We start from the raw sequence: 7,455 nt of genomic DNA, 5'->3' as shown, positions 1-7,455 counted from the left end.
TGCCAGGCTCTTTTATGTTTGTTTGTTTGTTTGTTTGGTTTTTTTTTGTTTGTTTGGGTTTTTTTTTTCTCTGTAACAGTCAGGCTGGTTTGAAAATCAAAACAAAAATAGTTGATAATATGTACATACATATGTATGTATATGTAATGAACCCAATTATACTTCATACAAGATAAACCCGTATAATTCACATTTATACTCATTTAAATATAGTTTTAATCATGGATTCAACCGTCCAATGTCGTTTCAGGTTCATTTTGATGTAGATATATGGCATTTTCCCAACAAGGTAAGTAAATCAAGCCATGAAAACCACTTGAGAAATGTATTGATCTTTACCGTTTTTGTATTGAAATAAATAAAACAACACAGTATTACATGTCTACTTATGATATAAAAATCTAATCAACTATCCAAGAGCTATAATTCAAGGGATTGTATTTGCATTGTTCTAGTCCAAGTAACGAGGTCATTTTACTAAAACTTCAGATATTTAATGATAATATATAGTTTGCCACAATGTTTCAATTCAATGAACACTTATTTACTTTTATTTGCTTTCATACTAAATCCAGCTTTTTTATTGACAGATATGTTTTATTCATATACTATGAAGAAATATCCTTAAATGGCGCGATGCCTCGACATTATCATGACGTCACAAAAGATACGTCGACATTGCGTATTGATTTCGAAAAAAAAGAATACTTTGGAAAATCAATAGAATCGTACGTTTAAACGTATTTTGTGTTATCAAGTAGCATGAAAAACTAATTATAAGTATTGAAGTAACTATATTTAACTTCATCGGTTTATAAAATAAATTTTGTTTGCAAACTTTTGTGACCATCCGCTACGCGGATTCACACAGTATGAAAACAAAAATTTCTACACATACATACATCACACAACTGCTCAACTCTGTACACGTACACACATCAGAACCCGGCTCCACTCTGTACGCGTACATGCATCACACCCCAGCTCCACGCTGTACACATACATAGATAGCTTACTAGCTCCACTCTATACACGTACATACATAACATACATGTACCAGCTCCACTGCACACATATACATCACACCCCAGATCCAAGCTGTACACGTACACGCATCACACCCCAGCTCCACGCTGTACACGTACATACATCACACCACAGCTCCACCCTGTACACGTACATACATCACACCCCAGCTCCACGCTGTACACGTACATACATCACACCACCCCAGCTCCACGCTGTACACGTACATACATCACACCCCAGCTCCACGCTGTACACGTACATACATCACACCCCAGCTCCACGCTGTACACGTACATACATCACACCCCAGCTCCACGCTGTACACGTACATACATCACACCCCAGCTCCACGCTGTACACGTACATACATCACACACCAGCTTCAATCTATACACGTAAATACATCACACACCAGCTCTAATCTGTACACGTACATACATCACACACCACCTCCAATTTGTACACGTACACTGGACATACATCATGCATTAGACACCAGCTCCACTCTGTACACGTACATACATCATACAACAGCTCCACTCTGTACACGTACATACATCATACACCACCTCCACTCTGTACACGTACATACATCATACACCAGCTCCACTCTGTACACGTACATACATCACACACCAGCTCCACGCTGTACACGTACATACATCACACCCCAGCTCCACGCTGTACATGTACATACATCATACACCAGCTCCACTCTGTACATGTACATACATCATACATCACCTCCAATCTGTACACGTACATACATCACACACCAGCTCCACTCTGTACACATACATACATTATACACCAGCTCCACTCTGTACATGTACATACATCATACACCACCTCCTATCTGTACACGTACATACATCACAGACAGCTTTTAACTATACACGTTCATGCATCTGATGTCATCTCCACGCTGTACACGTACATACATCGCACACCAAATCCGCAATGTACACGTACATACATCAGATCCAGGCTCCACTTTGTACACATACATACATCACACACCAGCTCCAACTGTACACATACCTATATCACACACTAGCTCTATTCTGTACACGTACATACTTTGGACATAAACGTCACTCACGTACACGTATAATCATCAGTTATAAACTCCACTAACGTACTCGGACATACCTTATACATTAGCTCCACTCTGTACACGTTCATGCATTACACACTAGCTCTAATCTGGACATATACATACATCTGTATGGGATAGGCTCATACATGACAAATGATGGCAATAGTTTGAAAAGAGGTTCAGACAGGGAAATGGTTGTCATAGTATGAAAATAGGATAATACATGACAAACAGTGGCCACAGTATGTGAAGAGTTCACACATAACAATCTGTAGTTACAGTATGACAAGAGGCTCAAACATGACAAACAGTGGCCACACTATGAAAGAGGATCAAACAGTGGCCACACTATGAAAGAGGATCAAACATGACAAACAGTGGCCACACTATGAAAGAGGATCAAACAGTGGCCACACTATGAAAGATACTCAAACATGACAAACAGTGGCCACACTATGAAAGAGGATCAAACATGACAAACAGTGGCCACACTATGAAAGAGGATCAAACAGTGGCCACACTATGAAAGAGGATCAAACATGACAAACAGTGGCCACACTATGGGACGAGGCTCAAATATGACAAACAGTGGTCACAGTATTGGAAGAGGCTTAAACACAATAAACAATGGCCATACTCTGGAAAGGGCTCATACATGACAAACATTGGCCACATTATGGGAAGAGGTGCAAACATAACAAACAGTGGCCACATTATTGGAAGATGTTCAAATATGACAAACAGTGACCACAGCATGGGACGGGGCTCAAACATTACGAACAGTGGTCACATTATAGAAAAGGCTCATATATGATAAACAGTGGCCATCGTATGGGGAGAGGTTCAAACTTGATGAACAGTGGACACAATATGGGAAGCGGTTCAAATATGACACAGAGTGGCCACATTATGGGAATAGGCTCAAACATTATGAACAGTGTCCATAGTATTGGAAGAGGTTCAAACAAGGAAAAAATTGGCCAAAGCATATAAAAAGATTCAAACATGATAACCTTGGACACAGTATGGAAAAAGGCTCAAACATGACAAAGAGTGGTCACAGTATGGGAAGAGGTACAAACATGACAAACAGTGTCCGCACTTAGCAAGGTGCTCATACATGACAAACATTGGCCATACTATGGGAAGAGGTTCAAATATGACAAACAGTGGCCACAGTATGGGACGGGGCTCAAACATTACGAACAGTGGTCAAAATATGGGAAAGGCTCATACATGATAAACATCGGCCATCGTATTGGAAGAGGCTTAAACCTGAAAACATTTGCCACATTATTGGAAATGATTCAAATATGTCAAACCGTGGCCACAGTATGGGGCCAATAGAGGACGGGGCTCAAAGATTACGAATAGTGGTAACACTATGGAAAAGGCTGATACATGACAAAAAGCGGCCACCGTATGGGAATGGACTCAAACATGATGAACAGTGTCCATAGTATTGGAAGAGGCCCAAACCTGACAAACAGTGGACACAGTATAGAAAGAGGTTCAAACATGATAAACATTGGCATCAGTATGAAAAGAGGCTCAAACATGACAAAGAGCGGTCACAGTATGAAAGGGGCTCATACATGGCAACATTGGCCACATTACAGGAAGAGATTTAATTATGATAAACAGTGGCTAATGTATGGGACGGGGCTCAGACATGATGAACAGTGTCCATAGTATTGGAAGAGGCTCAAACATGACAAAGAGTGGCACTATTAAGGGAAGATATTATGGGAAGAGGTTCAATAATGACAAGCATTGGTCACGGTATCGGAAGGGGCTCAAATATGGCAAACAGTGGCCACCGTATGGGAAGAGGCTCAAACATGGCAAAAAATGGCCAAAGTATGTAAAAAGATTCAAACATGATAAACATTGGCCACAGTATGGAAAAAAGGCTCATACATGACAAACAATAGCAACAGTATGGGAAGAGGTTCAATTATGACAAACAGTGGCCACACTATGGAAGGGGCTTACCCATGAAAAACATTGGTCAAAGTATCGGAAGGGGCTCAAACATGGCAAACAGTGGCCACCGTTTTTGAAAAGGCTCAAACATTCCAACAGTGGATATAATATGGGAAGAGGCTCAAACATGGCAAACATTGGCCAAAGCATGTCAAAAGATTCAAACATGATAAGCATTGGCCACAGTATGGAAAAAGGCTCAAACATGACAAAGAGTGGCCACAATATGGGAACAGGTTCAAATATGACAAATAGTGTCCACACTATGTAAGGGGCTCATACATGACAAAAATGACCATATTATGGGAAGAGGTTCAGTGATGACAAAAATTGGCCACAGTATAGGAAGGGGCTCAAACATACGAGCAGTGATCACACTATGGAAAAGGCTCATACGTACATGACAAACAGTAGCCACCGTATGGGGAAGAGGCTCAAACATGATGAACAGTGTCCATAGTATGCTAAGATGCTCAAACATGGTAAACATGGGCCACAGTATGGCAAAATGCTCAAACATGACAAACAGATGACACAATATGGGAAGAGACTCAATTATGGCAAACAATGCCCATGGTATGGGGAGAGGTTTGAACATGACAAACAGTGGCCACAGTAAGGAAAGAGGTTCAAACATGAATTACATTGGCCACAGTATGAAAAATGGTTCAATCATGTCTAAAAGAGTCAACATTATGAGAAGAAACTCAAGCAAGACAAACAGTTTTCACAGTATGGGAAGAGACTCAAGTAAGTCAAACAGTGGCTACAGTATGGGAAGAGTTTCAAATACGTCAAACAATGGTCACAGTATTGGAAGATGCAAAAGCATGACAAATAATGACCACAGTATGGGAAGAGACTCAATCACGACAAGCAGTGGTCACAGTTTAAGAAGAGGCTCAAAAATGGCACACATTGACCATAATATGCAAAGAGGCTCAAACTTGACATGAAGTGACTATAGCGTGGGAAGAGACTCAAACATGTTAAACATTGCATTGGTCACAGTATGGGAAAGTTTCAAACATATCAAACAGTATTGGAAAATGCTAAAACATGTCAAACAGTGACCACAATAATGGGAGACGCTTTACATGATCGGAATCAGGTCATGGAAGTGATCACAAACTGTCGTCGAAGGAGTTAAGCGAAGTCGATGTTAGAGGAAAGATGCAATCAATTATATTACTAAATTTACGACAGATGAAAGGTTTATGTTTAGAATAAAGGTAAGTCAATTTTGTGGATTCTGTAAACCTACATAGCCAAGCCATTCGATGTCAGGTGACCATAAATGCTTAATAATTCATTTTTTTTGGAATTTTATATTTCTCGATAAGTACATTAGAAACTAAGTCGTGTTACCTCGCTCAACAATGACGTGCCGAGTCCATGTTTCTATAAGCCCCTTATATCGTTTGGTATCACGGAAAAACAACTTTTAGGAAGTACAACTGAACCTATACCACTTGAGGGGGTTTTAATATACAAATCTAGCTGACCTCCATCGATGTCTAAATGGCTTATATGGTTTTATACTACATTTTCTTATGTCCATGTATCCTCGCCTGTTGGTACCGATAAAATAATTGATATAAGACTTACTTACTTATTGTTGTAAGGAAGCTAATGTAATGCACTCGATAAAACCGATAAATAATTGTTAATTCAGCAAGTGACTGTCTCGTATCCTAAATCAGTCAATGGATTCGTATCGAGGTTCGATCATGTTACTTCTGTATCCATTTAACCATACCATTGTGGTCCATGCGTTTCGATTGGCTACGAACAAGGTTTTTTTTGTATTCTTTGCATTTCCTATTGTTCCTTTGAACAGCGGACCACGTTATTTCTTACATCCACATCCCAGTCAATGTGAATTCCAAATGCCAACCTCGATCTTGGCGTTTCCATCTTTTCATCCAATCTGGACCCTGTTAAGTTCGCCAGTTCATCCATATGCATCTAGATGAAATTATGTTATATTGATATCAGAGATGAATTTCATTACTTTTCGATTGTGCAAAATGCGGAAATTACACATAACAGGGGAAACTATTTTGCTGAATACTATATATATTAAAGGCCTGCTACCTACCTTTCCGAAACCAAAATTAAACATTGCTTAAAAACAACAATAACACAAGAAAATTTAAATCGATGCTATATGACTGGATTGCAACACCTAACAAATGTAAAATTATCTGTATAATCTATATTAAAAGGGAAGATGTATTTCGCTGTTTTGCTGTCTTACGCAGTGATAGTCAAGATACGCGCGGTAATTAGGACGACTACTGGAAACATAATACGACCCGCGTCATAAAAATTAACATCTTAGATAGTTTATATACATTGTATAGATGGTGATTGTTCGTGTAATATTAACGTTATTTAAATATTTTTGCGACTCAACAAAATAATCAATCCCGATTGACATTTCCATTTTAAAACTGAAAAGTCATTTCGGAAAAGTAATGGGCCTTTAAATATCCTACTTAAAAAACAGAACGTCCATTGGATATTTGCCATATTCAAATTATAAAAAAAAATATTTGCACTTTTTGTAAGATGGTTGGTTATGATGCTTTAAATTGAACACTATAGAAATCTTGTCATTGTACATCCATTTTTCCAGGCCTATTATTTTGTATATTATATATGCTCCCATGTAATACATTTATATATGCGTGAGTTCCTGCGCAGCCTCTGTTGTCACCATCTCTCACTCAGCCTAGCGTGTCCAATCTGGCTCCTCTTCATCACTTTTCCAATTCAGCTCCGTATTTTGATGTTACAATTCACACGTAATCCATATAACTTTTATACCCATTACTCCAAACAGCTACTTCTTGTTTATATTGTTATTATTATACATATATCACTCTTTATCATTTAATTTTTATCCTTTTGTTTAATATTACATGCTCCACCGCCGACAGAGCATAAATGATATAAATCATTTGAACAATAACAAGGGTGTTTAATCGTGTACATATACGCCTAATTAACACAAAAAATAATATAAAATAATTTATTTCACCTTTGGCGCATGCGCAATCAGTACTTCATTTCATATAGGATATAGTGTCACGGAATTTTTTTCGGGATGCAATTAATTATTTTTCATATTTTTAACTTGAAGTAAAATTAGAAGCTCAAACTTTTCAATGGTGGTAATGGTGTAAAGTAAGTTACTTTTGTAACTGAAGAAAAATACTAAATCGTCTGCTCCTGTTTTTGATAGTGAAAAAATACCATTTGTCAGCGGTGGAGCATCTTTAATATTACAATTGACCATTGTGCCTTGGATAGACCCCTGATAGGAGTTGTCTAAA

The sequence above is a fragment of the Argopecten irradians genome, chromosome 4 (assembly GCF_041381155.1).
Source record: "Argopecten irradians isolate NY chromosome 4, Ai_NY, whole genome shotgun sequence".
NCBI lineage: Eukaryota > Metazoa > Mollusca > Bivalvia > Pectinida > Pectinidae > Argopecten > Argopecten irradians.
This window is presented reverse-complemented; position numbering follows the sequence as displayed.